Raw genomic sequence first — 10,946 nt, forward strand, 5'->3', positions numbered from 1 at the left:
TGGTTTATTTGATAGTTCATACTTATGTCTTGATGGATTGTACCTCTCCCTTAGTTAATTTAGTTTAATTTTCATGCTCTTAACTTAGTTATAGTGTAGTTGCCTTAGTGGTTAGATGGGAGGACAACTGTAACGACCCGGATTTCTCAACCCGGTGCGTTAGTGATGAACCGGAAGTTGACCCGATAACGGACCCGAAATGCGGAAGCAAAAGAAGCCAAATGACCTCAAGAGATGTACGTCATCCCTAAGGCCCCAAAGTGACTCTCCATGAAGCCAAGGAACTCAAATAAGCCAAGCAAATGAAGCAAGAATGTCTAACCCAAAAAGAGATGAACTAAGGGCAAAATGGTCATTTCTCACTGAAAAGGGTGCCACCGTGCACACCATTGGAAGGACAACGAAAAATGAACAAAATTAGACTCAAGAATCGTCTGATTCTGAGTCCGGGCAGAAAAGATATGAAATTCCAACACCCGATGCGAAAGTTATGAAGCAATGACTTAACATATTCCAATATTTTCATAATAAACTTTGAAAATAAAAGTGCATAGAAAACGAGATACATGTCATTGGCTTCCGGCCTCATCTCATACATGTTAAATACATTAAAAAGAGTGCATTTACGTACACTTTACATATACGAATCAACGAATACAAGTTTAAACAAATAGGGCTACAAAGAGGCATCTTATGCTAACACTTGCATAAAATAGAAACTTAGAAACTGTAAGCCATCCAAGGAGCAATAGAATCTTCAAATCCTGAGTCCTGTACCTGAAATATTCCCCAGTATCGTAGGGGTGAGTAACATAAAGCTACTCGTATGAGATGAGCATGCATCGACCTAGCATTTTACAATTTTATCACCTTATGGTGAAACATGTTAAAGGGGCTCATGCCACCTAACGTCTATGTCAAGATGAGACCCAAGGAGCATCCTAAGCTACCTAGATCATTTATATCATAATCACATTGTTCATGCAATTCAAACAACATGGAAACATGTTATACAAGGCAACAAGAAATAGATTCTCAAAGTCTTCAACTTGAAATCCAAAATACGAAAATAATAAGTGTGGGTCATGCCACCTAACGTCTATGTTCAAAATGAATCTATAAGGTCATTCCTAAACTACATTTGAACATCAAAACACAAATTATGATATCGATGCAATTTAACCAACAATGGAACTTCCAATACAACGCATGAAGCATGCTTCCACAAAGCTACATCTTAAGCTCAAAATAGGAAATCAAATAAGGAACAATAAGTTACGATATCATCTAGTTATCAACTTGAAATGAAATACGAAATCAAACAAAGTGGATACTCGGACGTCACGCCGGATCAGACCGACAACATAGTTACTTTAGGGTTACTAGCCCATGGGTGACCTCCCTATGTGCGCACTAGACTATATAGAGGGACAATCCTCCGTACTAGAACCAAGTCCTAGCCGTAGCCAAACAACGACATCTCCAAGTTTCCAAAATCAACAAATTGTGCAACAACGTATATATATCAACATGTATATACAAGATATCAACTATTTACCAAGCACAATCCAAATTTTGGAAACTTATACAATACATGCTCAAAATTCACAACTACTATGGCATGTAAGATGTCAAATACAAAGTGTGTAATTCCTTACACATAGCAACAATATATTCAATAAGAAAAAACATATTCTCATGAATATAAATGTAACAACTATTTTATCCAATGCTCAAAAGTAATCAAGTGAACATACATCAAATCCAAATCCATGATTTATATATAGAAACAACTTCCAAAATGCAATTAAATCCATGGAGTAATAAAGTAGAATTTAATTAAACATAAATAGTTAAATTCTCTAAATTCCAAGTTAATCCAAATAACCTCAATTTAATATATATTGAAAGACATGTCATGGTCATCATATATATAACATCAAATGACAAGTTAAGTGATTAAAACACTTAAAACAAAATTAATCAAACTAATTAATTAATTTCCTCTAGATATTTAAACAATTCCAAATGCCCTCAATTTAATCTATGTTAGAGAACATGCCAAGGCCTATTTAAATACCTCATTACAACTTGATTTAATGCTTGATACAACCATGTGAATTAAACTTTCACTAAAGATAAATATTAAATAAAAGTTATAATTCTTAATCAAATGATCCAAATTTAATATATGTTAACCAACATATCTAAGCATAATTTCCTAGCATGTTACAATTCAAATCAAAGTTATACATCATTATAAATTTTAAATCTTATACAAAGAAATAAAAATTACTAACTTTCTAGATTTGATACAAGGCATACATATATGTTATATAATTATGGCAAACACACAATACAACACACAAATAATCCTAAAACATTCCTTACCTTAATTGAAATGAAAATCCCAATTACCACCAAAATGAAATCGCCCCAAATTTTCAGTCCGCAAAACAGATTTTTCAACTTGCTACCTTCAACTTATAAAATTCATAAAAAATTCAATTCTAACCCAAATTGAATGAATCCAAAGCCCAATGAAAGATTAAACACTGTAATTTGATAATATCAATTTAGTTTAACAAAATATTTTCCCAATTGAAATAGTTTTGACCCACAACTTTGAAACAAATTCTGCCCAGAAAACACATTTTTAGCCTGTAGCTTCCAACTTTGAAAATTCATGAAAAATTCATTTGACATCCAAATTGGGCAAACCTAATTTATTTTGGAATTAAACATATGAGAGTGTAAAACTGAAAATTTAAGCCATGATCCAATGTTAAAAGATTAGTGAAATAAATCATCTAAAAAAATGTTTTCTAACTGCAATAAAAACATGGACAGCAGATAGTTTCAGATTTTAAAAAAAATTTAGAAATGCTCTAAAATCGTGAAAAAATTATGAGTAGTGTAAAACCCTTGGAGGAAGTTTCAGTAAAAATTTTAAGGCAATTGAAGCACCACGACTTCGTATAAAAATTCATTTCCGAACCGAAAAGGCAAAGCTTCAAATTTCCAGTAACTAGCTTGCAACTTCAAAAATTCATAACTAATTCATTTTAAATCCAAATTGCATGAAACCAAAACTAAATAAAAGCTAATTGAGTATATTTTCATATTGTATATTTAATTTGACAAGATTAATTTCAAGTTAAAACAGTTTAAGGGCAAAATACAAGTCATTCTCTTCCATGTATGTAAAACACTCAATAATGGCATAAAAATACTTCAAAATAATAGATCAATACATCACTAGAGAATTGAATCTCTAGATACCAAAGCAAAACTAGGTGTTAGGCTAGATCTTTCAAGGGTTTTGAAGAGGAAAATGAGGGGAACAAAAAGTATTCCAAGCTTTATGGTCTAAAGTAAGTGGAAGGGCCTCAAAGATCAAGGTTAATGCCTAAGGCTTCAAGCTCCATCTATGGAGGCTAGGGTTTTCTTGTAAGGAAGAGAATGAAATAATGTGGTTAAGTGTGAGTGGAGGAAATAGAAATCCTCCACTCACTATGTGCTCTTACACCATGGTCAACACACACATCTATGGTTAATTGCACAAAAACCCTCCTTTAAAACCATAATCCCAAAGTGGCCTAAAGATATTTGCAATACTAAATTGTGAACCTACACTTGTCACCAATCCATGGCTCCTTCCTAGGCTTAATCCCACACCTACACTTGTCAACCATCCAAGCCAACAAGTGCACCAATCATAGGCCAACAAGTGGGTGAATCCTCACCCTCCAAATGTCATCATCCAATGCATTAAAATGTTTCCACACAAATGTCAACAAGTGGACCAATGAGAGTGTGACACTTGTCACACTTTTCAAAAATTACAAAAAGGTCCTTTTTGAAAATATCTTCTAAATTTAATTACAAAATAGTCCCCAAGATGAAAAATAATTACTTTATTTAATTACACTAAAACCCCACAAGTTAAGAATAATTACATTAAAGTATGCATTAATGCCCCTTTATGAAAGAAGTAAGCAATCAACATGCTTTTCTAGAAAAGTAAAAATACCAATATCATGGAAATCAAATATCATGAATGCATGTAAAACCGAAATCAAATCCGAGCACAAAAAGTGAGGTTGTGCAAGGAAAAAGGATAAACGAGAAAAAGACAAAATGTGAATAGTGTTCGGAAAAATAAAATATGGAAATGACACAATCCTTAAAGAAAGTTGTCAATTCAAGGAAAAAAGTCTCGGAAATCATTCCAGAGCACTCGAGACGACATCAAGTGATGAAAAACCGAACCCAAAAAGGAAAAGACAACAGAAAAAAAATATCCGTTAAAATCTGAGAAAAAGAAAAGGAAGAAAAATGACCGGGTCATTACAACAACCCATGCTTATTGTTTGATATTCCATGCTTATCAATATAAGTAGTATTATTCTCTGACCATGTGATGTGTTTGGATTGTGAGCTTAAAAGAAGGATTAATGGTTTAGTTTGATGTATTGTGCTATTCACTAAGTCGCTTAGATAATATATGCTTAATTAGTCATCCATACTTGTTGAAACAATCAATCACACACTCTCAAATTGCAACATATGTTTCCCCTCATTAATTATACATTGAATGTCTAGAATAGTGATGTTTAGTGGTGACCTCTAAACCCCAAGACCTCACTCTCTTGTTTTCTCTAAATTTCATTTAAATTGCTTATTTTTCATTGAACTTGTTTAGTTTAATTTGTAGTCTAATCAACCAAACACACCACCTTTTGATCACTCAACCTACTAACACTATACATTGTTTCCATTGCAAATACGCCTAAAAATCCTTTGGGACGATCCTTACTCACCCTAGCTTTATTTTTAGTTAGAGGTAGTAGTGGCTCTTACAAATTTAAAACTTGGCCACATTGCACAGCCACACTCTTTTGCACATCTTTAAACGTTGGTGCGACGACAACACCAAGTTTTTGGTGCCGTTACCGAGGATTTAAATTGGCAATGCCGTGTTTTAGAAACAAATAGGAATTAGTACTCTTTTGATCGGGTCTTTACTTTATTTTCTTTTTAGTTACCTATTGTGTTTGTTCTTATTTGATTAGGTGAATTGAGCAAGGAAGTTGAGCAAAGGAGAATTGAAAGCAAGGAAGCCAAGTGAAGCTAAGCAAAAGCAAAAAGAAGCTAAAATCTAAAAAATTGCAAAGCATAGCAAGGCTTAAAAATTGAAAAAAAATTGAAGTTGCTTATGGACCCTTTGTGAGATCTTTCTAACTTAATCTCTAGTTAAATCGTCGGCCCGCGTGGTGACAAGTTTTTCAATTCTTAGATAAATCGTGAGCCCGCGTGGAGGCAATTTACTTTTCTTTGCATGTTGTTCAAGCATGGGAGTATGGGATCATTGTATGTGGAGAATGTTTGTTGATTGACTTATTGTGAGGGCGAAGTGATTGTTATTTGCTTGTTATTTGTTTAGCTAGTGTGTGCATGGTCGTAGGTCATTAAATCTTACTTTTGTCTCTCCTAATTTGCATCTTGAATTGGTTGTTCGTAATCCTAAAGGAAGAGGTAGTTCTCATCGCTCCATTTTACCAATGAAGGAATTGAATGACGACCATGTGGAGGACATTGGTCACATAAACCAACAAGGCATCCTCCACCCTAATGTGCATCATGAAAATATTCAAGTACCATTAGGCATGCCTAGACCATTTATTCCACCACAATAACAAGGCCAAGTTCCATTGGGAATGCCTCGGCCAATTTTTGCTCCACAACCTCCCATTATGCAAGGCAATCAAGGTGTTCGAGTAGCACCGCTGGTTGTGAATCCTCCCATTGCTTTAAGAGACCATCACGCGCCTAATGAATACAATGCACCTACTTATATTCAATTGCCCCCATTTAGAGCACATATCTATGAGATTAAATCACAAACCATTCAAATGCTACTCAACTATCATGGACTTCCAAGTGAAGAACCTTACAAGCATTTGGATGAGTTTCTTGAAGTGTGTTCCACTGTGAAATACACGGACATGCCGAAAGAGGTTTTAAGACTTAAACTTTTTCCTTTCACCCTTAAAGATAAGGCAAAATATTGGTTTAACAATCTTAGGCCTTTTTCAATAACTTCTTGGGCAGAAATGCAACAACAGTTCTTAAAGAAGTACTACTCAGTTTCTAAGACCAATGCCATGAGAACTTCAATTAAAGATTTTTCTCAAGGGGATAAGGAAATGTTTCATGAGGCATGGGAAAGGTTTAATGACTTGCTTAGGAAATGCCCACATCATGACATACCTAAGTGGCAACTAGTCTAATATTTCTTTAAAAGTTTGCCAGATAGCCATAAGGGTATGGTTGACGCATCTATGGGTGGTTCTTATCTTGACAAGCATGAGTGAGAATTTAATGCATAGATCTTTATCCTCTAAAAATGGTAGAAATCTAGGTAGAAGGAAGAATGTTGAATTATATCAAGTCGACAATTCTAATGACATAGCTGCTGAGATGAAGTCCTTGTCTCAAAGGTTTGATCAATTTTTGATTAACCAAACTTCGGCGAATCAAATGTCTTCCTCCCCTAACCATTCTCATCGTGCGTCTAATGAATCTTTCCTAACTTATTCAAGTGTTTTACATTCTACTTCCAATTGTCCCCATGGACATGTGCAAAGTGAGCCACATGAACAAGTCAATGCTACATTTGTCAACCAATGGAATAATCCCTATGGCACTCATTACAATTCAAGTTAGAGGAACCATCCAAACTTCTTTTGGAAAAGCCAAGGGGAAGGCTCAAACCCTCCCCAATGTGGTTTTCAAAACAAGTATGTTCCACCACCAATGCAAAGCTAAGGTTCCTAAGGTTTTAGATCATCATCATTTCAATCGCATTGAAATCAATTCTCTAATTCTCATTTTCCTAACCAATTATCATATTCTCAAGGAAATTCTAGGAGTCCCGCTTTTGAGGAGAAAGTGTTGACCGCTCTAGGCACTCTAGAGGCAAACACTCAATTGCTTCATTCCCATTCCCAATCCATTGCTAAGCTAGAAACCTAAGTCAAGCAAATAGCTAGTACTTTGAATGCTAGAGAGAAAGGGAAGATGCCTTTGAATGCACCACCAATGCAATAATATGTTGTGGAGACTCATTCCTCATCGGAAGGTCACACAATCGAACATGTCAATGCGGTGACAACCTTGAGAAGTGAGAGAATTATGGACAACCAAGTGAGTATGTCCAATGAAGAGAGTGAACCAGTGCAACCAAAAGTTGACACCCATCCCGTTTCACATCCTATTCCTCTTTCATTGCATGTGCATGACCCCTTTATGGAAAAAGTAATGGAAAATGATTTGAACAAAGTTTTGAAAGATGATTTGAAAAATTCTTGTGATAGTTTGAAAAATTCTTGTGTTGAAAATTCTTCAAAGAAAAATTCTGAAAAAGTTTTTGAGCCTAAAGCTCCATTTCCGGATGCCTTAAAAGGATCCATTTCTCTTGAAAAACAAAAGACCAAGACTAATGAAATCATTGATGTGTTTAGGCAAGTGAAGATCAATCTTCCGCTTTTGGATGCAATTAAGCAAATTCCGGCTTATGCCAAATTTTTGAAAGATCTTTGTACCCAAAAGAGGATGAACAAAAGCCAAGCACTAAGGAAAGTGGTCTTGACCGAGTAAGTGAGCCATTTTGCAACATAACACTCTCCCAAAGTTTAAGGATCCCGGTTCACCTACTACTTCTTGCATCATTGGTGACCATGTCATTAATCGGGCTCTTCTTGACTTAGGAGCAAGTGTCAACCTTCTTCCATATTCGGTATATGTCAAATTAGGCTTAGGAGACTTAAAACTGACATCGGTAGTTTTGCAACTTGCCGACCGATCCATCAAAAAGCCCCGAGGTATCATTGAGGATATTTTGATTAAGATTGATAAGTTCTTCTTCCCTGTTGATTTTGCTGTCATAGACATGGAATCGGTTCCGAATCCCAAGAGCCAAATTCCTGTTATCCTTGGCTGTCCCTTCTTGGTAACCGCAAATGCCAACATAAATTGTAGGACAGGGATAATGAAAATCTCATTTGGGCATATGAAAGTGAAGTTAAACATCTTTAATCCGACCCTGAGCTCCATAGACAAACACGAAGAAGTGGGTGTTATAGAAAAGTGCATTGACAATGAACTTGAAAAACATGAGTTTTTGCTTGGAAGTTCTAAGAGTTCATCTTCAAACTTGAATTTAAGAATTGTAGTTTCAAAAGCAAAGTTTGAAAGGGCATGGAAGCCCAAGAATTGCCTTGATGAAAGACAGTCAATTCATTTTCATCCAAATCCAACAAGTTCCTTAAATAACCATTTGTTGGATGGGGTTCAAAGTGTTTTTCACCCCGCCAAGGAGGGGATGCATAACAAGATATTTGATTCGGGCTAAAAGAGCCTAACAACTTGCTAGAGACGTTAAAGACTAGCAATACTTCTTAGGGTTTACAACCTTATTCCTTCCTCATTTCTATTTTATCTTTCGTTTCTTGCGACATCTAGATATATTCTAGGTTCATACACATTGTTGGGGAGTTTAGTTGAAAATGCCTGCACTTTCAGTTCTAAAATGGGCATCTTGTGTCTGTTCGATCGATCTCAAAAGAGGTTCGATCGATCGAACTTCATTCCTGCATTAAACCTGCATATTTCACCTCTCTGTCCCATCGTGCGAAATGTTTTGTGATCGATCTGAAATTCCAAGATCGATCCAAATTCCTCTTGGATCAATCTTCAGTTCCAACACTTAGAAAATTTTTGAACCCTACATAAAACAGCTCTTTGTCTGTTCATTCGAACTTGTCTACAGGTTTTTACCTGTTCGATCGATCAAAGCATCTTTCAGATCGATCTTGGATTCATCGATCTATGTTCCTTTGTTGACTTTGACTGTATTTTGATTTTTTTGATTTTATTCTTATTTTATTTTATTTTATTTTCAAAAAACTTCAAAAAGATTTTTATTTTTAATCTTTACTTTTATTTTCATTTTAAAATTCTTAAAATCCAAAAATATATTTTCTTTATTTTTATTTACAAATAGTTTCAAAAATAATAATAATAAATAAATAAAAACTCCAAAAAGATATTTTATTTTATTTTTTCCAAAAATCCAAAAAAAATATATTTTGAATTTTGAATTTTGAATTTTGAATTTTTAATCTTTAAATATTTAAATTTCAAAAAAAAAAAAAATTCCAAAAATATGTTTTACAAGGTTAGATCGATCTGAGTTCTTTTCAAATTGGTTTATGTTCGATTAATCAAAGATATTTCCAGATCGATTGAATATGTCGGAGGCAATTTTTAAAAATAGAAACCCTAGGGTCATTTGATCGATTTGGCCGTCGATCTCGACCCTCATCGCCTCCCACCACTACAACCCACCTTCCCAACCTCCGGCGAGCCTCCGGCGACCTTCCATAAGCTTCGAAACTTCATCTCCCATCTCAGATCTCATCTCTCTCTCTCGAACCACTTATCTCATTAAGTTTTGGTAAGTTCGAGTGTATTTTTGGATTTCAAGCTTCAATCACATGTTTTAGTGCTTTCCATGCTAGATCTAAGTTTCAATGTTGATTTCTTGCCATATATGAGCTTTAAACACATGTATATATATGTATATATATTTGTGTATATATATATTTTGATTTCGATTTTATTTTGAGGGTTACGTGCCTATACAAGTGATCAATAATGCGTTGTTGTTATGTAGGGAGACCCATAAGCGTGCTTGGGTACCCCCCGTGTCAGCCACGTCACAGATCTGTGACTTTTCAAATTTCCTGAAGTAGTTCGATTGATTGAAGATTTCTTAGATCGATTTGAGAAAGATCAATCGAACTTAGTCCTGATCGATCTCAAATTATCCTGATCGATCGAACTTCACAGATTTGCATATGTACACTTCACACACCATCTATAGTGTTCATGCTAGTTTCTTGATGCCTAATGCCTGTGTTTTCCACATTGGATACATTTCATACTTACACTGTTTAGCATGCTTCACTTAGTCACTGTTTATTTGACTGCATCATCGCTTTCATAGATTCATGTCAATTATTCTGAGTTGTCTATCTTATTTGACATACATGTTTCTATATGTTGTGCTTTAATTCTTTATTATCTAATTGTTGACTTTACAAGTGTTTCGTTCTTTTGCAGGCCATAGCACGGGTTAAGACAGATGCCCGTCGATAGTATCCGAAGAGGGTACGACAGCGTATAGAGGACCAGGCAGGACCTTTACATGTTCAGGATCCAGTTCCAAATCCATCTCCAGAGCATTTGGAGCATGTTGAGTATGTTAAGCAGGTTAATCAGGCTAAGCAGCCTGAGCAGTTAGAGGGGTATCCTGAGCCAACTCCAGCTTAGTCCTCATCAGCTGATTCTAGACTACAATCTTTAGCTACTGCATTTTTATCCCATTCAGATGAGGCTGGGCATGTACCTTCTCCTTCACCACCACTGGCATAGCATAGCTAGGATCGAGATAGACCTCTCCCGAGATATTCACTCCTTCAGGTGGTGCATGAGTCGGTGTTTGACAATACCTTCTTCTCCCAGCCAGTCTTGACTCGGGCAGCATTTTAGCCATTCTGGCACCAGTTACTTATCCTGTCTTCCCGCGGCTAGTTTGGTTGTTCTTCCAGAACCTCCGGCCGGCCCCGGGAAATCTATCAGAGCTGCAAACCACCATCGATGGCTACCTCATCCGGATCACAGTTGACACAATAGCCAGAGCTTCTCGATGCCCTCATGTCTGCCCTCCTGACCTTCATTATCCTATCTTGAGGAGGCCTTCTGATGCAGATATGGCCGTTACACTGACTGGCCACTATGCAACTGACGAGACATTTGCCACACGTATTTATTTGCCTGATGATCTTTGGTTCTACGATTCGGACTTATACCGAAACGTA

General features: G+C 35.9%; 1 pseudogene; it reads right to left on the bottom strand.

Annotated features, from left to right (window-relative positions):
- Positions 1-6,172: 6,172 nt before the first annotated feature.
- LOC132280337 (small nucleolar RNA R71) lies at positions 6,173-6,271 on the bottom strand (annotated as a pseudogene).
- Positions 6,272-10,946: the final 4,675 nt, after the last annotated feature.

This window comes from Cornus florida, unplaced genomic scaffold, assembly GCF_030987335.1.
Source record: "Cornus florida cultivar Cherokee Brave unplaced genomic scaffold, ASM3098733v1 CherokeeBrave_3.0.0_Hap2_Chr10, whole genome shotgun sequence".
NCBI classification, from domain to species: domain Eukaryota; kingdom Viridiplantae; phylum Streptophyta; class Magnoliopsida; order Cornales; family Cornaceae; genus Cornus; species Cornus florida.